The 26,279-nt window shown below is 36.0% G+C and overlaps 1 protein-coding gene and 1 pseudogene across 4 annotated transcripts in view; one reads left to right on the top strand and one right to left on the bottom strand.

Annotated features, from left to right (window-relative positions):
- The window catches only part of LUZP2 (leucine zipper protein 2), a 502,146-nt gene that overhangs the window by 49,187 nt on the left and 426,680 nt on the right, over positions 1-26,279 (bottom strand). The window lies entirely within an intron of this gene.
- On the top strand, positions 1,127-16,581 carry LOC131488471 (non-histone chromosomal protein HMG-14-like; annotated as a pseudogene).

Raw genomic sequence — 26,279 nt, 5'->3', positions numbered from 1 at the left:
TATATATATATATACCACATCTTCTTTATCCATTCATCTATCGATGGACATTTGGGCTCTTTCTATACTTTGGCTACTGTTGATAGTACTGCTATAAACATTGGGGTGTATGTGTCCCTTCGAAACAGCATACCTGTATCCCTTGGATAAACACCTCGTAGTGCAATTGCTGGGTCGTAGGGTAGTTCTTTTTTAATTTTTTGAGGAATCTGCATACTGCTTTCCATGATGGCTGCACTAGCTTGCATTCCCACCAACAACGCCAAAGAGATCCTCTTTCTCTGCATACTCGCCAACATCTGTTGTTGCCTGAGTTGTTCATGTTAGCCATTCCGACAGGTGTGAGGTTGTATCTCATTGTGGTTTTGATTTGTATTTCCCTGATGATGAGTGAGGTTGAGCATTTTTTCACATGTCAGTTGGCCATCTGGATGTCTTCTTTGGATAAGTGTCTATTCATGTCTTTTGTCCATTTCTTCACTGGATTATTTGTTTTTTGAGTGTTGAGTTTGATAAGTTCTTTTTTTTTTTTTTTTTTTTTAATTTTTTTTTTCAACGTTTTTTATTTATTTTTGGGACAGAGAGAGACAGAGCATGAACGGGGGAGGGGCAGAGAGAGAGGGAGACACAGAATCGGAAACAGGCTCCAGGCTCCGAGCCATCAGCCCAGAGCCCGACGCGGGGCTCGAACTCACGGACCGCGAGATCGTGACCTGGCTGAAGTCGGATGCTTAACCGACTGCGCCACCCAGGCGCCCCAAGTTTGATAAGTTCTTTATAGATTTTGGATACCAACCCTTTATCTGATATGTCGTTTGCAAATATCTTCTCCTATTCCGTCAGTTGCCTTTTAGTTTTGCTGAATAAAATGGGACTTCTTAAACTGAGGTCAACTGATATTAAATTATAGGTATTCTTTTTTGTGGAGAGAGTCCATTGCTTTTACAACAATAGTAGAGTGAGTCTGCAAAATCTCAAATGACTGAGGACAAGTGATTTAAAGTACATTCCCTTATTTTTGCCCCAACTCAAACTCCTTGTACACTCCCTTGCTCTTTAGGGTAGGAAGAAGTATGCCATTCATTTATTTGTTCATTCTTTCAAAACTACTTGCTGGGTGACCTAGATGTGCCCAGAATGTGGCAGACTACAAAACAGATGCAATCTCTATGCTCAAGGAGCAGCCAGTCTGCTAGAAGAACTGCATATAAAACAAGTAATTTCACAAAAATTTAATTAAGTACAAGTTGTATAACTACTATGAAAGATTTTTAAAAATTTTTTAATATAATTTATTGTCAAGTTAGCTAACATACATTGTCTACAGTGTGCTCTTGCTTTCGGGGGTAGATTCCCATGATTCATCGCTTACATACAACTTTGAGAGCACTGCACACAATAGAGTGAGCTGATCCATCTGGAGGGTCGGGTAAGTTTTCTGAAAGAAGTGGCATTGAAAACGAGGCCTGAAGGATGAGCAGTTCCCCAGGTGAAGAGGCCAGGCAGAACCTTCCAAATGAGGGAGAAGAATAGGTATGGGATTCTTCTTGGGAATACGTAAACTCTCTAACTTTAAGGAACCAAAAGAAAGCAGTATGCCCGAGGAAAGATGAGGAGTGATGAAAGATCCAGTTGGAGTGGTAGCCATGGATGTCTCATTAATGTCTGCCTGATTCTCTTTCCCAACTTTGGCTTTTAGCTTTACCCCCAGAGGCATCCACATTTTATATAGTTACAGCTTTCTTCCCCAAGTGACCTCACACAGATGCCCTATGTCTCCCTATACCGCATCTTACAAAATGCTGACAGAACAATGGGATGAAAGACAAAGCTGATATGGATCATGTTGATCTTCCTCTGTTGACTCACTTTTACATTCATGTTAACATAAAAATTCCTGGGTATGAAAACAGAAGCTCCTTCAAAACCTCTCTCCAACCTTTCTTTATATACTTCCCTGTTACCTGGTTATAGTGATCACTGTCAATACTCAATATATCAAACACTCCCTCTTTCTCCTTCCTCTCTCAATCACATGTGTGTGAACACGTATGCATACACACGGGAGCTGCACAGTGTTTTTAGGTCTTGCATAATTCGTTAACAGTCCCTTCCTGACTGTTCCTCTGCTCATGCTTAGTTCTACTTCTCCCAAATCCTTTTCCTGATAAATTCCCACTTACCCTTGAAACACTCTTGGAGTATACAACCTGCACTAATGAATCCTTTCAAATTCTCTCTTGGAAAATCACAGTTTTTTTCACATTCTGTCCTTCCCAAAGACTTTTTGTTTTCATTGAAATATGTCATTTTCATTTCTAAAATGCTTAATTATCTTTCTCTTTAACTATACTGAAAACTCCATCAGTTAGAAATCATTCAGTTGCAAGTTATATAACCTCACACTAAGAATAGCCTAAACACTAAGGGTTATTATTTCACATAAGGAATCCTAATATAGTGAAGTTCTGAGGTTGGTTAATTCTGTAATCCAGGCATGGCATCAGGGTCCAGTAATTTTTCATCCTTCTGCTTACTGTTTTCAGAATATTCCCAAATAATTATAAGATGGCTATAACAATTTTAATTTAATAGCTTTCTGAATTATTCTTTTGGCTATACATGATTATATGCCCCTTACATATTTCATCAGTTGTAGATGGTAGAGTCCAAGTAACAAAATAATTTTAAAAGTTATTAAATTAGACCCCAAGAGAAATTATTTATTCAGAGGGCCCTAATATATCATAAAGATATGCAAGGCTTCAAAGAATTCAAAGTATTCATATTCTCAAGAGATAATGGGTGTAGGGGCATATGGGTAGCTCAGTTGGTTAAGCATCTGACTGTGGCTCAGGTCATGATCTCATGATTCGTGAGTTCAAGCCCCATGTCAGGCTCTGTGCTGACAGTTCAGAACCCGGAGCTTGTTTCAAATTCTGTGTCTCCCTCTCTCTCTTCCCCTCACCCGCTCATTCTCTTTCTCTCTCTCTCTCTCTCAAAAGTAAATAAACATTTAAAAAATTTTAAAAAAGAGATATTTTTTGTACTAGAGCAGCAGAGAGGAAAATACTATTTGCAGGTGATTAAATTTAGAATCAAAACCCATGTACAGCCCTTCATAGAGCAGAATCCATTTATTTGTATATATTCACTAAAAAAGGGAAAACAGCTCTATAGAGATGACAACAGAAAAAAAAAAGAAGATGCAATTGGTGAAACATAAAAGGATACATAGTGCTGCAATAAAGACTGATTCCTCCCAAATCAAGAAGAATGGGATTTTGTGGTGCCTGACCAGATCAGTCGGTAGAACACACAACTCCTGATCTTGGGGTTGTGAGCTCAAGCCCCACGTTGGGCATAGAGCTTACTTTAAAAATATGAAGGTTTATTTATGTCTTCTTCCCATTTCTTCACTGGATTATTTGTTTTTTGGGTGTTGAGTTTGGCAAGTTCTTATAGATTTTGTATACTAACCCTTTATTCGATATATCATTTGCAAATATGAAGTGCTGATTCATAGAGGCACTTGTACCCCAATGTTTATAGCAACAATATAAATTGTCCCACCAACAACAATAGCCAAATTACTGAAAGAGCCCAAATGTTCACCAACTGATGAATGGATAAAGAAGATGTGGCTTATATATACAATGGAATACTACTTGGCAATGAGAAATAATAAAATCCTGCCATTTGCAACGTGGATGGAACTGGAGGGTATTATGTTAAGTGAAATAAGTCAGTTAGAGAAAGACAGATATCATATGTTTTCACTCATATGTGGAACTTGAGAAATTTAACAGAAGACCATGGGGGAAGGGGAGGGGAAAATAATTTCAAACAGAGAGGGAGGCAAACCATAAGAAAACAAACTGAGGGTTGATGGGGGTGGGGTGACAGGGGAGAGGGAAAAATGGGTGATGGGCATTGAGGAGGGCACTTGTTGGGAAAAATAAAATAAAATAAATAAAAATCAGAATGGGCTTTTGTTTGAAAAACCTTATATTTAGCGTCAGAAAATTGAGTTCCTGAATAGGTTGGTTATAGCTGGATTTTTCTGGAGGAAAATATGGTCAATTAAAAATGGGGAGATGAGTAATCATATTTTATTAGAATATCACAAATGGAAGATATTCATTTTTGGACATTTCTTTTAAACATTTCTCAGAAAACGACTTTAGTTGTATGAATAGTGTGTGATATTAGACTAATTTTTCCAAGGTAAAGGTCTTTTGTTGCTGTTCTCTTCTGTGTCTATTATAGTAAGGCTACTGTGGAACCATTCCATAAAAATACTAGATTTCAGAAAACACCATGGATTTTCAAAAGAGTCTGGAACATTGATTACATGCCTGATGAAGTTCACAGATGATTGTTAATACAGGTGGAACTTAGAAGTTATTATGAGGCTTTAAATAATATTCTAAAAAAACACATTCCAGGATGTGAAATTTGAAGTCATGTTTAAGAAGGTGAACTGTGTGACACTAAATCACAACAACATGCCCTTCTATTCATATTTCTGTCTTCTGAGAGTGGCCTCAAGAAACCTCAGAAATCAGGCCTCCATAATGTCAGTTTCAAAGGTGTGCCTGACAAAACCTCAAGCTCAATAACTTATGAGATAATCATTCATTCAGTAAACAATCATTCATCAGTTACTTATTAGTTTTAGACACTGTATTAAATGCTACTGAGTAGAGGGATGAATGAAAAAGGAAGGGAGATGTAAAAATGAACAAATAGGATTTCTAACTTTACATAATCTATTATTTTAGAGTATAAGACAGATGTTTATCTAAATGTTACTTGTATAGTTGTTAAAATGGAAAAATGGACAATACTAAAACTTAGAAATAAGGAGATAAATGAATCAATTACAGTGTACATCTATAAGGAAATTATATGAAATAATTCAAATAAAATTTACAATGCATTTCAATAGATGTCATTATTTTACTCGTAAAATGTTAACCAACTGTATCACTCTTTGTGAACAATTAATATCTCTGTAAATCATTTTACTCATATGAAAAATGAGAATACATTCTGTATGATGATGGATACATGTAATTATACAATTCTCAAAATACAAAGAATTTAAACCATCAAGAAACCTAATGTAAACAATGGGCTTTGGATGATAATGATGTGTCCATGTAGGTTCATCAACTATAACAAATGTACCACTCTAGTGAGAGATATGAGTAGTGGAGGAGGCTGTGTGGGAGGTGGGGAGCAAGAGAGTATATGGGAACTCTCTCTACTTTCTGCTAAATTTTGCTATAAATCTGAGACTGCTCTGAAAAATGAAATCTATTTGAAGGGAAAAAAATGATACTAGTGTATTATAACCTAAAATCTAAAATAAATATCTATAATTCCATTCTGATATAAATAAATGACTGAATAAATGGGGTGAAGAACAAATATTCTTTACAGAAAAATTATAAATTATATATATATATATAACAGACACACATATATATGTGTGTATATATATATATAAATTTATATTTAATTTGTATATAAGCTTTATTCTTTGGAAATGAATCATTAAGTTCAGCCTACACTCAAGGGAAGGGTACTTAAGTTTCACCTACCACAGGAGGGAATGTGTGTGTGTGTATATATATATATGTGTGTGTGTGTGTGTGTGTGTGTGTGTATAAAATATTATATATATGTTTGTGTAAAATATATATGTAAATGAATCATATACACACACACATACATGCACATACAGAGAGAGAGAGAGAGAGAGAGAGAGAGAGAGAGACATTGACATTCCCTTAATGATTCATTTCCAAAGAATAAAGTATGGAAAAGGATGAATGCTAACTTTGTGGAGAAATCTTGCAGAAACCATTTTAACCAAGTGATGAGGATTAACATCACCAATGATATCATGTACCTGACATGACGATAAAAAGAGCACCACCATAACCCTAGTATAAGCATAAAAATATGTAAACAGCCCCACTTAGAAGGATGGATATTCTACAAAATATTTGACCACTACTTCTCTCAGTGTCAAGGTTATGAAAAACAAAGAAGGACTGAAAAACTGTCACAAACCAGAGGAGACTAAGAAGACATGATGACTAAAAATGCAGTGTGGTACCCTGGATTGGATCCTGAAATATAAAAAAAGGACATTAGTAGAAAAACTGGAGAAGTTCAGATAAGGTCTGTAGCTTGGTAACAATATATCAGGGCTACTTTCTTAGTTTTGTTAAATGCACCCTGTTTATGGAAGATGTCAACATTAAGGGAAGTTGAGTGGAGGCTATTCAGGAATTCTCTGTACTATCTTTGTAATTTTTTAATTCTAAAATTCTTCCAAAAGATAAAGTCTTAAAAGAATGAGGATAATAATACTTCTTCCTTCTAGAGTTTTGTGAGGATTAAATATGTTCATATGGGTAGAGCACAATTCCACAAATGTCAACTATTGATATTATTGTTTATTAACAAAATTTTCTAAATTTGTCTGTGAAAAATAAGTTTTATTAGAAAAATAATATGTTTAAAAAGCAGTTGATATTATAAATGATGGTGGCCTTATGTCTATGAGAAAATAAATATGATTTGGTATATTGATATAAAATACGTATTGATGTATTGATACCATATACATGTTCAAAATATTAGTTTATCTCAAAGCATTAAAAATGGCTAAAAGTAAAAAAAAAAAACTAGGAATTCATACATAGTCTTATTAAATATATTTTACACATTTTAAAGTTGAAAGTTAAACATTTTATCTGTTTTATGCCATCAAAACATTAAGCATATGGCGAAGCTAGAGTATGTCTGCTTGAAATGTGGTTCCAGTGAAAGTGACCAAGGGCATGTTTTTAACTATGTCAGTAGTGACAAAATGCATTTGGGATTTTACTGGGCCACTGCTGGGGCTTTTGCAGCATCAGCAGGAAGGATGAAGAAGAAGTGAGAACCGATGTTTCAGAGAGATAGGGACAACTCCCGAGGTGTAAAATGGTGGGGTCCAATGTTTATAACGTCTAATGCATATGGCAGGTTTAGACAACTGTGTAGGGAGGTCAGCAGGAAGCAGTTTAAATCACTCATCTAAAACATAGTATTATAAGCAGCAGGTAATAATGAAAGCATCAGTATTATTTACATTATCTTATTATTCAGGTTAGGGACTCATGAACTTATAGGGACTAGGAGGATGTTATCTTTTGCAAAAGTGAGAGACCTGGGAAAATGTCAATCAGGATTTCTTAAGTGCTCAGCAAAGCAGGTTGACATTTATGGAAGGACCCTCATCCTAATAATAAGAGGAAATTGAATTCCTAATCCATGAAAATAAAGTGAATGTTGGCTTTACAAATGGTCAACCCTGTAGGAAGAGAGTAGGAAATGTTGCCTCTTGGGTCTTTACACAAGCATTCAGGGAAACTCTGTTATCAAAACTCCATCTTTTGATACTGTGGTACTCCAAGTAGTGGGAAGGGTTCTCCTATATATGTTTTAATTTTATCAGGAATGATTCCTGAATGGATTAGACTCCAATGGTAAAATTATCCATGGAGAATGAGCAGTGGCAAAATTAAAAGTTCTCAGGGACTTGATGAGATCACATGGCACATTCTGCATGTTAATCAAAGTCTGGACAATAAGCATAAGGTTATTTAGGAAAACTAAACATTGGTGTGTCTCAGATAACTTAAATATGGTAGTTTTACCATTATCCATGAAAAAGACATTCATGGAAGTTCACAGCTTTATATTTTGTTGTAAAATAAAATTAGAATATTTTATAGACTATATTGGAAACCAAATGGTCTGAACCTCATGCTCACTTTCACTGACTCTAGTCTAGCCTTGAGGGGGGTAACTAACCAGGATAGAAGGCCAGATTAAGGCACAGCTGTTTCCATCACGGATACTGAAATTCACAACATACACATACATGACTGAAGATGAAACATGAAAAGAGCATGTATTTAATATGAAAATAAACAGTAGTTGCTGTCACTAAAAAGAGTATGTTTATTCTCAATGATAGAATGACGTTATGGTTGTCAAGAAGTTTTCAGAGAGATATAGTCACTCATGAATACACTGTAATTTGGCTGATGTGGAACAGTTCCCTCTCTCAGATTCCTCATTCATTAATTTATTTGTTTGTTCATTCATAAAATATTTGCTATTGGTTACAAAGCATTATGGTGAACTTTAGAGGAATTCAAATAATGAAGATATGCCCCAAGTCCTCAGGAGGTGACTACTGAGAATTAAACTGTCAACTATTATGTGTCCATTTAGTGGTATCACTGGAAATTTCAGAAGTATCAGAGACTTTAATTTTGTATATAATATAAAGATATACTCAACTGATATTCTTTAATCTACCCACTTATAAGAAGCTAACATTAATTGAATACTTATGAAGGTGCTCTAAATACATTACCTCATTCAATCCTACCTACAACCCTACAAAGTTATTATTATTGTATTATAGGAGATAACAGATTCTTAAAGATGTCAAAGCACTTGTCAAAGATTAAATCATTTAGGAAGTAACAAACAATTGAATTCAGGTTTACCTGAATAGAAACATGGCTGATTTTGTTTGTTTGTTTTGTCATTGTTGTTTTGTTTTGTTTTTGTTTTTGTTTTCTTCTGGGCTCTCTATTCTATTCCACTGGTCTATATATCTGTTTTTATACCACTACTATATTTTTTTGATTACAATAGCCTTGTAATATGGTTTGAAATCAGTGAGTGTGATGCCTCCAATTTTGTTGTTTCTTAGTATTGCTTTGGCTTTGGGGGGGTCTTTTGTGGTTTCATACAAATTCTAGGTTTGCTTTTTTTCTACTTCTGTGAAAAATGCCATCGGAATTTTGACAGTAAATTGAATCTATGGATAGATGTGGGTAGTATGGGCATGTTACAAATATTAATTGTCTCCACAGGGAATACTGTTGAATGATTTAAAAAAATCTTCCAAATGTATCTCAGCAGCGTAGATTGTATATTTAGTATCTTCAGAATCAACAGGAGGTGGCAGATCAAAACTGAAGGCTTACAAGTGCCTTCCTGCAACTTTACTGAATTTGTTAGTTCTGACAATTTTTCCTGGAGTCTTTAGAGTTTTCTATGTATAAGATCATGTCATCTACAAACAGAGATAAGTTTACTTCTTTCTTCCCCATTTAGATGCTTTTTATTTCTTTTTCTTGCTAAATGCTCTGTCTAGGACATCCAATACTATGTTAAATAAAAGTTGTGAGAGTGGATCCTTGTCTTTTTTGGATCCTAAAGAAAAGGCTATTAGCTTTTCACAGTTGAATATGATGTTAGCTGCGGGTGTGTCATATGTGGCCCTTATCACATCGAATTCCTCTATACACAGTTTGTGGAAATTTTTTATCATAATAGGATCCTGAATTTTGCTAAATGTTTTTTCTGCATCTATTGAGATGATCATATGATTTTTAAACCATTGACTGATTTGTGGATGTTCAATCACACACTTATGGAATAAAACTCCCTTGATCATGGTATAGGATCCTTTCAATGTACTGATGAATTCTGTTTGCTAATATTTTGTAGGGGATTTCTGCATCAGGGATATAGGCCTACAATTTTCTTTTCTTGTAGTGTCCTTGTCTGACTTTTGTATCAGGAGAATTCTGGCCTAGCATGAATTTGGAAATATTCCCTCCTTTCCTTTTTTTCCTTAGAACTCTGAATATAATTGGTATTAATTCCTCTTTAAATGGTTGGCAGAATTTACCAATGAGGCATCTGGCTCTGAACTTTTACTTGCTGGGAGGTTTTTGATCCCTGATTTAATCTCCTTTGTAGTAATTGGTCTATTCAGATTTTCTATCTCAGCATGATTCAGTCTTGGTAGGTTGTGTGTTACTAGCAATGTATCTATTTCTTCTAGGTTGTCCAATTTTTGGTGTATAATTATTTGTAGTAGTGTATTATGATCCTTTTTATTTGTGTGGCATCCGTTGTAATGCCACCTCGTCCATTTGTAATTTTATTTGAGTTCTCTATGTTTCTTGGTAAGTTTAGCTAAAGCTTTGCATATTTTATCTTTTCAAAAAAAAATCAGCTCTTAGTTTCATTGATCTTTTCTATGGTCTTTTTAGTCTCTATTTCATTTATTTCCACTATGATCTTTGTTATTTCTTTTCTTTTGCTAATTTTGGGTTTAGTTTTTTCTTTTGCTAGTTCTTTGAGTTAGAAGTTGTTTGAGATCTTTTTTTTTTCTTTATGCAAGTGTTTGTCACTCTAAATTTCACTCTTAGAACTCCTTTTACTGCATCCCTTAAGTTTTGGTATATTGTGTTTCCATTTTTACTTGTCTGAAAATATTTTTTAATTTCTCGTTTTCTTTTTTGACTCACTGATTATGCAGGAGCATATTGTTTAATCTTCACGTATTTGTAAGTTGTTCAGTTTTCTTATGATTCTTTTCTAATTTCATACAATTGTGATTAGAAAAATGCTTGATACTATTTCCATCTTCTCAAATTTATTGAGTTGTTTTGTGGACTAATATGTTATCTTTCTGGGAAAATGTTCCATGTGTGCTTGAGAAGAATATGTAGCCTCTGTTAGATAGCATATTCTGTAAATGTCTGTTTGGTCCAATATATCCTTTTCTGTTTGGGTGATAAATCCATTGCTGAAAGAGGGCTACTAAAGTCCTGTACTAGCATTATATTATACTGCTATTTCTCCCTTTAGATTTGTTCATATTAATTCTATATATTTAGGTGTTCCTATTTTGGGTACATATTTACTAATTATATAGTCTCCTGATGAATTGACTCCTTTATTATTACATAATGACTTTTAAAATATTATTTGAGAGAGTATGAATGAGTTGGGGAGAGGGTAGAGGGAAAGAGAGAGACATGAGAGAGAGAGAGAGAGAGAGAGAGAGAGAGAGAGAGAGAGAGTCTTAAGTAGGCTCCAGACTCAGTGCAGAGCTTGACACGGGCTCAATCCCTCAATCCTGGGATCGTGACCTGAGCCGAAATGAAAAGTCAGACACTCAACCTATGTTGCCACCACATACTCCTATAATGACTTTTTTGGTCTCTTTTTACTGTCCTTGGTTTAAAGTCAATTTTTTTTTTTGATGTAAGTACAGCTATCTCTGCTTTCTTTTGTTTTCCAAAAGCACAGAATATCTTTTTCTATCCCTCACTTTCACTCTGCATGTGTCCTTGAGGCTGAAATTGGTCAGTTATAGGTAGCATATAATTAGGTCTTGCTTTTGTATCCATTTTCCTACTCTATGTGTTTTGACTGAATAGTCCTTTTATGAAATGTAAAAAAACATTTTTTACTTTTTTTTTTTTTTTTTTGAGAGACAAAGTGTGAGCAAGGGAGGAGCAGAGAGAGAGGAAGACACAGAATCCAAAGCAGGCTCCAGGCTCTTGAGCTGCCAGCACAGAGCCCGATGTGGGGCTCGAACCCACGAACCGTGAGATCATGACCTGAGTCGGACGCTTAACCAACTGAGCCACCTAGGCGCCCCATGACTAAATAGTCCTTTTAAAGTGAATAGTGATAAGTACACACTTACTATTGCCATTTTATGAATTGTTTTCTGTTTTTTTTTTTTTCTATTTACTCCTTTTTTCTTCTTTTCTAAATGCAAAGGGGTTGTTACCAGAACCACATCTTCAGGTGTAAAGTGATTGTCAGGCTCTCAGCCTCTAGAGCCAAAGGCAGGTGACTTCGAAACCTCAGTTGCCAATGACCTACTTTTCAGACTTAGGATGGCTCACTAGTCTCTATAAATGCGTTAGTTTTCTCTAATATTCATCAGAATATTATCAGTACCACCTCAAAATGTTCTTCTGGATTTTAACTAAGAAAACTTGTGCAAAACTTGTGTAAGTCAGTTACAGAGCAAGTACTCTATAAAATGTAAGTGTTGTGATAACATAAAAAGCACTACATATTTAAATGCTCATTCCTTTTTGTTCGAGTATCTCTAAACTTCTAAGTAGTGTACATTTTCAGAGGGTGATTTGACGCCTTAATTTAGCATAAAAAACCTGGGTTCATGTGGCACCTGGGTGGCTCATTTGGTTAAACATTTGACTTTGGTTTGTGAATGCGAGCCCTGCATCAGGCTCTGTGCTGACAGCTGAGAGCCAGAAGCCTGCTTCAGATTCTGTGTCTCCCTCTTTGTCCCTCCTCTGCTCACACACTGTCTCTCTCTCTCTCTCTCTCTCAATAAATAAAAATGTTAAAAAAAAGTTAAAAAAAACCCTGGGTTCATGTTTTAGTTCCTTTTTAAGTAAAATCCTTACAGTAAGATCTGCTCTATTTATTGTGATAATCTATTAAACTTCTTATAGTAATCATCATAAAGAACTATTCAAATTAATTTATCACTATTATTATTATTACTATTAGTATTGAGCATTCAGAACCCATGCAATAGCCTACAATAGAGGAAAGTTTGGTCTTTGAGTATGCTTGATTTGAGTAACTTCCTAGGTTAGGTAGCTATATAGCCTCAGGAAATATTCTTGCTTTCATAAAGAGGAGATCAAAGAAGACTAAACATGTCATAGGAAAGCTTAACGCCAGCCCTCTAGGAGATTCAAAAACGCTGTCTATAATTTCACATAATCCTGAATATCAAGGAGCTTCATATAGTGATGAAAAGCAAGGCTACTATTTTTAATTTTCTTTGAAACATTGAAGTTCAACTCACAGTGCATTGAGGGCGGATCAAGATGACAAATAATTCTCTGGCCTTTCATCAGATCTAGTACCAAGAATAATTACTTTCAGCAAATATAAAGATCTTATGTTGCCTATCGTTTTTGGAAGCTCTTTTATGGAAATTCTTTTGATAAATGCTCAAATTATTTTCTTATTGTCAAACTCCATGTAGAATTTTGTGATGGACACTTCCCCAGGGATGGACACACCATGATATTTCATCAGAACAAATTAGTCTGAAACTAATAATATTGAGTTTGCCCCCATAACAACCTTTTGAGGAAAACAGCATTATCCTCATGTTATTGGTAAGAAATTAGTTTTTTAAAAACTGCCTTTGTTACACAGCTGATTAATTACAAATTCGAATCCAGGTAGTTTGCCTTTAGAATCTATGCTTTTAAACGCTAGTTATACTTTATACCAGCTATCACGGTACAAATTCAGTACTTACACATTTTAGTTTATCAAGGTCATTGTTTTGTAACATTAGCTCTCTTTCAATAGGAATAATCACCATCTCCAGTTTAATTTCTCAATATCTCATATGTGCAGTGAATAATTAGCAGAGGCCAGGATTTGCAATTGGTCTGTTGAATTCCAAATTCTATCCTCTCACACATGAGTCTGAGTAACTAACATTTACTCACAGACTCCAACACAGGCTTCCAGGAGAGTGATGGTAAAGAGAGAGCCTAGCATACTCAGAGTGCTCACCTAAGGGGACTTGCCTGTGCCTATAAAGGACCATTAGAAAGAAGCATATGTTTATAACTGAAGAAAGCAGTATTAGTTTCTCTCTACATGTCTACAATATTGTATAGACAGAATGGATTAGAACCTACCCCTATCTTTAAGAAGTTGGTTTTAATACACTGGAAACTAGAGTATTTTAGGTGATTTTAATCCTTTAGTGCATTATATTAACAAATTTACATTTTCCTGGAAGCAAATGAATTTGCTAATTTTTTTTTTGAACTAGTTAATTTTAGTTTGTATCATCTTTGAGTATAGTGATTATTTTTACTTTGCTATATTTTCTTTGAAGCAATACTTCATTTTACTGGGTCTCATGTTTCCTAACTTCATCTCTCTTAAGGAGATGTTTTGTTTTGTTTTTCCCCTGGGACTGGCAAACAAAACAGGGTACTAACAGGAGTGCTAGAGAGGGAATTTAGAAATTGGAGTTAGTCTGCAGGTGATGGGTAAAAAGGTTTTCCAAAGCATTTGTCTAGAGAGACAGGAAGCTTGTCCAGACTCAGTAAGGGCTTAATTTTCACTACTGAACTAAAGGCCATTGGGTAGCTTCTCCTTTGAACTGACCTTCATCTCATCAAAATTTATCCATAACTTCCTTCTTCTTAACCAACATATCTTCCATCTCAGAAGTCGGTTATGTTCCTAGTGCTCTCCACATTCAACTCTTCACCTTGTGATCATATTCCTATCCCTTGGTACTTCTTCTAGAATTTTGACTCCTCAATATACGTCTCTAAGTTTTGTCTTCATTATCTTTCTTCATTCCTCCCTTTCTCTCTTACTAAAAATGTACTCAATCTCCTTCCATCCTGCTAAGAAGCCCACCCCCCACATTTGTCCAAATTCCTCCTCTTCATGACTAATATCTTTTAAAGAATCATCTAGTCTTCTCACAATTCCTCACAAGTTTGTCCAAATTTTATGTCCTTAGCACTTCTCAAATCCATCCCCTCCACTCCCTTCCCACCACCACTCTCTCACCAATGCTATTAATCTCCCAACAATTTTGTTTGCTGGTACCATCTTGTCTTCCTCCACATGCTCTCTACATCGCCACAGGTGTACCTTGTTGTACATATTGTATATTGTGTGTTGCTTTATTGCACTTAGGAGATACCGTCTTTCTTTTACAAACTGAAGGTTTGCGGCAACCCTGCATCAAAAAAGTCTAACGGTGCCATTTTTCCAATAGCGTCTGCTCACTTTCTATCAATGTGTCACATTTTGGTAATCCCACAATATTTCAAAACTTTTCATAATTATCATATTTGTTACGGTTCTCTGTAGTCAGTGATTATGACTTGCTGAAAGCTTAGATGATGGCTAGAATTATTTTTTGATGGCTAGCATCTTTTAGCAATATTTTTATGGATGTGTGGTTATTCGGAATATTTTAACGTGAATACTTGTCAGAGTGTGCCATCGTTCAATATTTTTACTTTTCCAGAAAATTCAAAGACTAGAATGTTTTAATTCTGATCACCCTCTCACTACTTATAAGCTACTATCATGGTGTTTTAGGCCAATTATTACCATGGATTTTTATTACATTGCAATCAATGTAATCAATTATTACAATCAATGTTGCTTTATTTTGCCCACATGTTACTGATATCTTTGAGCACATTTCTTTTGCAACTGAAACCTTCCTTTAAAATCCTTCCTTTAAAATCCTTCTGTGAGCTCTTTTGGGAGTAAAGTCTTTCAGTTCTTATTTGTCTGAAAATTATTTTTATTCCCCCTAGTTCTTAAAGGGTATAGACTAATTGGCAGTTGTTTTATCTCAGCCTATTGAAGATATTTTTCCACTATTTTCTGGCTTCCATCATTGCTTTTGAAAAGTCGGGCGTTGGCCTAATGGTTATTACATTGTGGGTAATCACTATTCCATTTTTTGTAATGGGTTCTTTCTGTATGCTTTTCAAGTCTCTTTATCTTTTGATTTTTGTTTAGCAATAGAGCATTTTTAACTTAAGGTATGTACATTTTTTAGACATAATGCTATTGTACATTTAGTGGTCTACAGCATAGCATGAACATAACTTTTATATACACTGGGAAATGAAAAAATTCATTTGACTCACTTTATTACAGTGGTCTGGAACCAAACCCACGATATGTCTGAGATATGCCTGTAATGGAATTATCTTCTTAAAATTGTAATTTCTTCACATTTCCTTTGTTAAAAAACTTTTAGTAGATTGCTAGTGGCTGGGAGATATAAAAATAAATGAATACAAAATTCCTGGAGAAAAAGAAAAGTACTATTGACTTAAAATGAAACAAGCTGATTAAATTCATTACAGATATCCTTTTATTCTGAAAGTATAATAAGGAAATATCTCTTGTAGATGCAGTTTTTTGGGGATTAGTAATTTTTATTGCATCTAAAAGGGCAAAAGAAAAGTTGGACAATAACTTCTAATGTCTAAGACAAAATGTCCCTTGCATTCATTGATAATCAATGGAGGGTATATTGGGGCTTGTCTTACCTATGAATAGCCAAGTGGTAACTAGAAGGTAATCTAAAATGCCTTTGAAATAACATAAGCTCTGTCATGCTGGAGGCACCATGAAAGTTATTACTGTTTTATGAGTGTCTAAAAATGTTATTGAAAATATAGGAATACAAAATGGAACCAGTCTTCTAGTTCTCCCACTGTGGGCCCCAGAAGATTGTGTGGCAACATGAGGAGTGGTAGAGGCCAACAGTACAGCTTTATGAAGTTTCTGGTCATAATATGGCCCCCAGCACATGGCCCCTGCCTTGCTGCCACCAGGATGCATTAGAAAATCGGCTTTGCCAAAGGGGCAGTGAAACAGGAACCTGGGAGGAGATCAGCAGGGGAACTTGTCATCTAAGCTCCTGCAAAAGTGGAAAGAAAGGCAGAAAAGGCAGCAGGAAAGGATAAATATTCAGACAAAAATGTGCAGACAAAAGGAAAAAAACTGTTGAAAATGTCTAACCAAGAAACTGAAGAAGATTTATTGGCAGAAAGTGGAGAAACTACAAACAAGGAGGGTTCAGCCTCTGATGAAGCAGGAAAGAAAAAACCTGAGTCCAATTAACACCATGTCCCATATCTTACCAGTGGTCCCTGTCTCTCTTCTGATACAATCCAGAGGAATATTTTTAACAGGTATCTCATAAATATAAGTATTTCAACAGCTCTAGAAACATTTTTAAGAAGGAGAGAATTCTGCTTCATCCCATTCTGTGTGTGTGTGTGTGTGTGTGTGTGTGTGTGTGTTTTAAAGAGTTGAAATCATTTGCTGGTTATTTTTGGTAGCGAGAAAATAGTGGAATATTGAATATGGGAGGTGTTGATTGTCTTGATTATCATTCCCCAGTTGGAGAAATAGTTGTTATATCCTATAATACTCAGCACCCTGGATGGCAACTTGGAGCCACAATCTGCATTTAATATGTCTTTAACATTTTATTTTATTTACTCTTTTCTTTTAAATTAATTTATTAATTAATTTATTTTTAAATTTACATCCAAATTAGTTACATCCACAGTGCAACAATGATTTCAGGAGTAGATTCCCTAAGCCCCCTTACCCATTTAGCCCATCCCCCCCTCCCACAACCCCTCCGGTAACCCTGTTTGTTCTCTATATTTATGAGTCTCCTATGTTTTGTCCCCCTCCCTGCTTTTATATTATTTTTGCTTCCCTTCCCTTATGGTCATCTGTTTTGTGTCTTAAATTCCTCATATGAGTAAAGTCATATATTTGTATATTTCTCTGACTAATTTCACTTATCATAATACCTTTTAATTCCATCCACGTAGTTGAAAATGGCAAGATTTCATTCTTTTTGATTGCTGAGGAATGCTCCATTTTATTTATTATTTATTCATTTTTAATGTATTTTTTCAAATTCAAAGCAGTTAACATACAGTGTAGTATTGTTTCAGGAGTAGTCTTGAGCATTTTAAATTACTTCTCTTCTCATGTTATCTTTCAGTAGAATGGTTTTCTAAAGAAAACCACTCCTTTCTAAAGAAAACCTTGGCTCTCACTGTCAGAATTTCATGCACTCTGTAATATCTTTGGTCCTGGTAGTCCAGTTTCTCTTGTAACTTTGGTAACGTGCTAAGTATGTAGTGTATGTAATATTGTGAGTTAAGGAGATTTACACCACAACAGCTTAAATGAATTATATCCTCATGTTTCTAACAAATGTCTTTGAAAGAAGTTCATAGAGATGCTCAGCTAATTTATTTCTATAAGTGATATTCTCATTGTGTATGTATCAAGGATCAAGAATTAATGCGAGCTAATGATTTGGTTTTGGCCTATTGCAGGGTACAAACCTGCACACCAGCACTGAAAAGAATACATCAAAGCTTCCTTGTTGGTTAAATTTTTATATTTACCAGATAAAGTATGTCTTATAATTTATAACATAATTTTACAAATATTTCTGTGCACATATAACATGTATATTCATATAATAACATGTAAACTATGATGTATTTTTAACTTAAAATTAACTTTGTTGCCACATATATGCCATATCTTCTTGGGGAGTAATCAAAGAAGCCATTAAGACCTCCTAGGACCAAAAATGAAATCCAAACAAAACTCCTGAGTTGTAATGTTAGAATTTTACGAAAATGGTTTAGACTTACATGTTACTTTTTATCCTTACAATAACCTAGACACAAGATATAAAATGTATTTCTGTAGCATGGAAAACCACCAATAACTGGTAGATGTTAAGGTAACTAAATGGGTAGCTAATGACAGACAACTGGTAGAAAACAGATCTGTGTAAAACTTCTGAACTGGTTGAGAAATCTCTTCTAGAAGCAGGGAAGTGTGTGCAAAGTGCAGGCTTAATTCTTATACTCCTTCCCCATTCTTAGAGTAAGGATCTTAACAGTTCTTAAACTTGGCTGTAAATTAGAATAATCGGGGAGCCTTGAATAACACCCAAACTAGTCTGCTCTTTTGCTGGATTGTATAAGAATTCTGAGTGTTGACACTCAGGTGTTAGTGAAACTCCCAATGATTAAAAATACACCCTAGGTTGAGAACCTTTGGTCTTCTGATGATTCCAGGTGCACTGCTTTGAGAGTTCTTGGAAATTGCACTGCAACAGATTTTTGGCAAAAGAGAGGGAAATACAAATCCACTTTGCTTTAAACTGCCGGGCACCAAACAGAATACATTTTTCGCTTGGATGCCTTTAAGCTGCAGAATAGGGTCACTGTTGACTGTTGCCCTAGAATGACTTTGGCGTTTCTAACAAACTAGAAAAAAAACCCCACAGAAAACAAAAAAAACAAATCATCCTTGTCCAATTAAGTAGATACCACAGTGGTGACCTTTACCAATGTAAACTGCAGCTAAATCCAAGGCAGTGAGTTGCATGGAAAGAAAAAGACAGAAGGTGGTAACCGCCTGGGGTGGGGATGAAATAATGGATTTTTGTAACACAATTTCTTCATATTTTATCAGGATTGCATATCTGAATTGCTTTTCATTTCTGTTGCCTTTCAATTTTCTCCTTTCTTCATGGCATTTACTATTATGATCACTGACATTAAGTGTATTGTGAGAATTCATCCATACTGTTATGCTAAAAAAAACTGTAGTTATACTCATTTGGATACATGTATCGATGTATCTTATACTCACATATGAACACTAAAACAAGGTACATGGTTTTGTTTTAATTAAAGTAATATTCTATTTCAAAAACTTTCTTTAAATCTTCCCCAAATGTTATCCTGGTTTCTAGATATAATACTTATTTCATACCTTTACTCTTTTTCTCAGTGTTAGACACTACTACATATGCTGAATGCCATACTGAATTTTCTTATTCAATCTTCATATCAACTCTGTAGGGCTGGGGATGTTACTATCTCTATTTTATACATATTGAAGATTAGTCTCAGAGAAGTAATATGATCAAGGTTTCAAAGTTAGAATATTGCAGAAAAAAGATTTTTATTTGGTCTGTGTGACTTGTGAATCTTAGCTCTCTGTTTAAAAAATAATTTTCCGGGGCACCTGGGTAGCTCAGTTGGTTGAGCTACTGACTAACCTGAGCTAACCTGAGCTAACCTGAGCTAACCTGAGCTTACCTGAGCTACTTCGGCTCAGGTCATGATCTCCCAGTTGATGAGTTCGAGCCCCAGGCTGTGCTCTGTGCTGACAGCTCAGAGCTGGAGTGGGCTTTGGATTCTCCCTTGCTCTCTCTCTGCCCCTCCCCCACACATGCTCTGTTTCTCTCTCTCTCTCTCTCTCTCTCTCTCTCTCTCTGTCTTTCTCTCTCTCTCAAAAGGAAATAAACATTAAAAAAATAATAATTTTCCTTGTATTCATGTATGTATTTTATTATATTAAATTTCTTAGATGTTGATGAAAAGTGCAGCCTTTTACACGGGCAGCAGTCCCCTTGAAATGTCAAGGGTCTTGGCTGAAACACGTGGGACAGAAACACAAATGTTTTCTCCCTTTGAAGGTCTCTGCCCTGATGTGGTAACTGGTGAGTTTTGGACCAGGAAGATGACCCCGTGGTGGGGAGGTGAGAACGACCCAGAAGTCCCCAAGAGGCACACTGCCTTGGAGTCACGGTGAAGGCAGAGCCCACGTACACCTTCCTGATCATCCCTACAGAGGGACAAAGGCAGAGAGAAGCTGAGACCTTCCTGTACTGCATGCAGATACATCAGCCCTGAAGAGGAGAGGAGAGAGGAAGGAAGGAGGCTGGGAACTGTCTTTGACTAACATGCCAAGGTCTGTGTCTGGCATTTTTCTCATCTTATTTAATGTTTCCAGAAACGCTCAGAGGTAAACATCATTACCTCCACGTAAAGTGAATCCTAGCTCTTAACCTCCATATCATGCAACTGTAAACACCAATGGCATTGCTGTATCAGGAATTCATATTATTTCACCTAAAAGTAGACCTTTTAGTAATATGCCTCCTGTTCTTCCTCATACACTTATATATTTCCTAAATTACACAAAGTCACATTTAATACTTTATAATAAAATGAAAATAATTAAGGGAAACAGTATAATAAATACATAAAAATTGTTAGTTTTTTTCAGAACATGTCATTAATTGAACAAACAGTTTTTAAAAATAACTATTTTGCCTTTACTGAGCACTTAGTATTCATGTAGCTCTACCACATAAACAGAAGACAAAAATAAATATGTTGATCACATATTGTTTGTATATTATGATGCACAGTAGACCTATCCTAAACATTCAACGCACAAACACATAAGCCACACTCATACATACACGGTTAGTGTTATTTACTAACTCTGGGGTTAGAAGAACCCTGATTTGTAGTGTTTGTCAATTTCAATGGCATAAATACTACTCATTTTTCAATCTATCAACTTGATATTATTGGATATGAATTGGAAAGGTATCAGTGGCACAGCGCTGTAGTATTTTCACTCTCTGGACCCAAAAGACATAATATTCTCAAGAAAAGAGATAATATCATAATGTGGTAGTTTTGGTATTTACCATGTTTGCTTATAGTAAATTTTACTTAATTGTAAGTGTATATAATTAATATTTAATAAGGGCTGTGGTTTAAGGGCTGACTAGGTCAAATTCTGAAAATTTATCAGTTGGCTTTAAAAGAAATTTTTTTTAATGTTTATTTATTTTTGAGAAAGGGAGAGACGGAAGGTGAGTGGCGGAGGGGCAGAGAGAGAAAGGGAGACAGAATCTAAAGCAGGCTCCAAGCTCTGAGCTGTCAGCACAGAGCCTGATGCACAGACCACAGGATCATGACCTGAGTTGAAGTCAGATGCCCACCCAACTGAGGCACCTAGGCGCCCCAGCAGTTAGCTTTTAAAAGCAGGTATGAGCCATGGAATATTCACATTTCTAAATATACAAAATGGCTCGCATATTCTGTTGTTTTGTACTGGTAACAATGGCATGAAAATGTCATGGTCCTCAGCCCAAATGTATATAATAAAGAGAGGATATCCCAATGAAAAGTAAGAGGTGCTCTTTTACCATAAACATTCCACTATTAAACTACACATAAAACCATACTTAAGTCATGTCTCTTCTCTGATGTCCTTTTGGTTCTCATCTGTTTTCACTCCATACTGTCTTATCAGGCAACGTAATCTACTTCCAACATTTAATTACCATCCACGGTGATAATGCTAAATCCTTTATTTGCACTCAGATGTCTTCCCTGAATTTCAGATTCAAATGTTTAATGTCTGCTGCATACAGACATTTGATTGCATGAGAGACCTCAAACACTTAGCATGTTGAAAAACAAACCAATTTGAGTTCTCCTCTTGCCTTTTGCATCACAGTGAATGAATGCAAGCATTGAGTGTTCTTCACTTCCTGCCTTTATGGATCCCACTTATATATAGCAGTTCTATGCCCCCATTAGCTCTGGAACCCTGTGCCCATTTCTGCACCCTAGATCAGATCACCATCACCTCCTGCATGGATCAATGAAATAGAGTGTCACTGGTTTGTTTCCACTGCACTTTAGAGTTATTTTATTCAAATGCGGATCAGAGCTACTGGCTTGAACCTTTGCTCTTTGCCTCTCTGTTGGAACATTTTCTACATAAAAAATACATAATCTCATAACAAAGACATAATCTCATGTGCTTTTGAATCCAAGTCTCCTTAGTTTTTATCTTTAATGAAAGCTATTGAATTCTAAATACTAAAAACAAAGTCCTGATCTACCACATACCCCTTGCATTTTTTTCTCCCCTCTCTCTTTACAGAGAATTAGCCTTCAGAGTCCAAAAGGTCAGGGTTGTGTGATTTCAAATTTGCATCCCCAATGATGATCCCAGGCCTGTCTTACAGATGGAAAACAATTTAATTGAATAATAAGCCCATAACGAGCACTCAATAATATATGTTCTCTAACTTCCAAATAAGGAATATATCCAAGAAGAGGAGCACTGCTATGGATTGAGTATTTGTGTCCTCTAAAATTCCTGTTAAAGCCCTAACCCCCAATATGATGGTATTAGGAGATGGTCCTTCTGAAGGTAATTAGGTTTAGATTAAGTCCTGATGGTGGGGTTCTCATGCTAGGATTAGTGCCCTTATAAAGAATATAAAGAGAGAGAGAGAGAGAGAGAGAGAGAGAGAGATCTCTTCCCATTCACACACGTCTAAGAAAGACCATTTGAGCACTTAGCTAGAAGGCAGCTGTCTACAATAGAGAAGAAGGACCCTTATCAAGAACTGAATCTGGGACCACCTTGATCTTGGGCTTCACAGCCTCCAGAACTGTGAGAAATTAGTGTCTGTTATTTAAGGCACCTAGTCTATGGCATTTTGTGGTAACAGCCCAAACTGGCTGGAAACACAGCAAGTGTCATTTCAAATGAATTCTGTAGAAACATCATTCTGGACACTGACAAATGTAGAGCAAATCATGGAGCTAAAGCACAGTCATTTCCTTTAACGAGAGAGGAATATGTAGCCATCACTGTATTCAATGTATGACCAAGAGCTGTGAGGCATAAACACTGTGCTATCAAAGCACTGAGAATAGAGATAAGTAATTTTAACTTGGAGGGTTAAGAAAAAATTCACTCAAATTAGAGAGAAGCAGAGAATGGAGAATATAATGAAGGAAAAGAGGCTGACTGACCTGACTGAGGGTTCTCAGCAGAAACATATAAAGGCATCCTCCAGAATTAATAAAAAAGTGGAAGTTAACAACACACTAATTATTTTTTAGGTTTTTGCTAGTAGATTCTTGTAATATTGAACTTCCCGCCTAATGAAATCTGTGCTTTTAAAATCCACAGTGAACAATATATATATTTAATGTAATAATGTGTATATTACATTTATTGTAATAATGTGTATATTACAATATATGTATGTATGTATGAATCACATATGCATATACACACACATGGATAATACAATGACAATTTTGACTGAATTATCAATCTTCTTTCATAAAAATAAAATAAAATTACATTTTTTGGGGGGAGGGGTGGGGGCATTTTGTCTGTTTCTAGATGTGAGTTGAAAATAGCTTACTTGAAAATGTTTCACAGATTTTAGGAAAAAGCATTCAAAACTTGAAGATTTAAGAAACCAAATGGAAGTAGATGAGACCAGTCATAAATCGTGGAAACAGGGGGATTATTTGTTTTTATTTTTATTTTTTAATGTTTATTTAAAACATTTAAAGGGAGGGGCAGAGAAAGCGGGGGGTGCAAAGGATCTGAAGCAGGCTCTGTGCTGGCAGCAGAGAACTCACGAGCCTCGAGATCATGACCTGAGCCAAAGTAAGACATTTAGGAGCCCATATTCGTAATGTTCATGTCACAACAGCACTCTGCTAGGCACTGAAACTGAAGCATAGAGACGGCAAGTGATGCGAGCCTCTCACAATTATACAGGCATACCATCACCATGTCCCCGTGGCTGCAGTTAGCCAACTCTGAAGATGTACCCGTTAAATGCCCTCATTTAAACGTTCCATTTTTGCCCGGGTGGCTCAGTTGGTTAAGTGTCCGACTTCAGCTCAGGTCATGATCTCCTGATTTAGGAGCTCAAGCCCTGCATCAGACTCTGTGCTGACAGCCGAGGGCCCGGAGCCTGCCTCATATTCTGTGTCTCCCTCTCTGCCCTCCCCACTTGTGCGCTCTCTCTCTCTCTCTCTCTCTCTCAAAAATAAGTAAACATTAAAAAAAATTTTCAGTTCCTTTTTAATATATATAGAGAAAAGGTTCCATGACTGAAGGGTTTCTCTTATATACACCCCATATGACATCATACCATTCAGGATTTTTAAAATGTTATCTGAGGTGCCTGCACAGAGATTAAGCCCCAAGTATACATAAAATACAATCTCCACCACTAATGAAAAGATAAAGAATGAGGACAAACCAGAAACCGTAGAGAAGCTTTTAATGCCAATCCATAAACTAGAATGCTCTACAATACATCAACTTAGATTTACTGAATTTTATCTTAAGCAATTGGATTTTTCTGTTATTGTTTTTTGAGAAATGAGCAATTCCTAAACCAGGCTCATCTAAATGCTTCCTACCTTTTTCTGTGATAAGCCAAGGGAAATAATAAATATTTATTATTTATTTCAATGACAGGACCTACATTTATTCATAGTAAATCAGGTAAGTAACAATCAGTAATTTCCTTCACACAGTCAGGGTCATAGAGAGCCCAGTTTTAATTGGGCCTAAACAAACATATTTTGACTTGGAGACAAGTGTTGTGTGCCCACAGAATTACAAAGTGCTTTGCCCAAAGTCATCAGATTTAATAAGGCTGAACCTTTGCTCCTCCCTTAGACCAACAGTAAGGAAGTAGAGTGTGGCTTCCTGGTGGGTGGGTAACATTGTGTGAGAAGCTGGGCATTTTACCAGTAACCAGTTTCAGTGAATTTCTTCAGGGTTTTTCCGAAACATAAAAAATATATTATTATGCAACTTTCTTCCTGAATTTGTTTAAGTAAATAAACACTTTAGACCTAGAGTTTTCAGAGGCAGGAAAAAATAAAGAAAAATATTGGCCTAAACATTTTAGAGATCCTTAGGTATACAATAAAACTAGAATAAGATTAAATGGAAATACATACTTTAAATGATTTTTGACAGAGAAACGTGAGATTATACAGACTAAATCTGTGCAGTCCACACATTGATAACAGCTAAAAACATTACATTTTTTCTTGTTTTTGATTCAGAAAATAATATTTCTCTAATCTGCCATCTGTGCACACCTCTTTTAATCCAAATGTAGGGAATCAGAATAAGCAGTAAAAAAAAAAGCTCCAAATGTACTACATCACTGTGTAATTGCATCAGTGGTTCTTGGGTGTGTCTGGGCTTTTAATGTTTATTTATTTATTTTGAGAGAGAGAAAGAGAGAGCATGTGCACATGTGCACGGGCAGGGGAGGAGCAGAGAGAGAGACAGGGAGAGAGAGAATCCCAAGCAGGCTCTGTGCGGACAGAGCCTCATCCCATCTCAGTAACTGAGCCTGGTCAGTAAGGGCGAGATCATGACCTGAGCCAAAACCGAGAGTCGGACGCTTACCCAACTGGCCACCAGCTGCCCCTAGAATACTCATTGTAAGAGTAAGTGTCCTAAGGCAAGTGATAAAAGAACCAGCACTCTCAAATATACTGCCTGAAACTAAACTTTCTGTAATAACTCTTTCAGATTGTCAGGATTTATTTAAATGGGAGCCTGTAAATAGGAGGTTCTGACAACTGAAACAAAAAGCAACAAATGCCCCTCTGCCCTGTCTAAGGGAGTGTGGTGGTGCAGAGTTGGAGGAAGCTCTGCTTAACTCAATTGTTCGCAAAATCTCCTGGGGAGCTTTTAGAAGCTACTGATGAGTAGAGCCCAACCAGAAATAATTTAATGGGTTTGGGGCGAGTACCAAGGGTGAGGATTTTCTTACAAGTATCTCAAGTGAGTCTCACGTGTAGGAAGCGTTGAAAACTATGGACTTAATTTTTTTAAAAACTATCTACTTTTGGAATGATAATGGTTATGCCCAAGAGAAAGTATTTTCCATATTAAGCTTCTGGTGTATACTGGTATGTGATACAAGATGTTTTCTTTGGGTGCCTGGGTGGCTCAGTCAGTTAAGCGTCCAACTTTATTTTTAATTTTTTTTAATGCTTATTTAATTTTTTGAGAGAGACAGTGATCAGGGGAGGGGCAGAGAGAGAGGGAGACAACGAATCTGAGGCAGGCTCTAGGCTCTGAACTCTCAGAGTCCG

This window comes from Neofelis nebulosa, chromosome 10, assembly GCF_028018385.1.
Source record: "Neofelis nebulosa isolate mNeoNeb1 chromosome 10, mNeoNeb1.pri, whole genome shotgun sequence".
NCBI classification, from domain to species: domain Eukaryota; kingdom Metazoa; phylum Chordata; class Mammalia; order Carnivora; family Felidae; genus Neofelis; species Neofelis nebulosa.
This window is presented reverse-complemented; position numbering and strand designations above follow the sequence as displayed.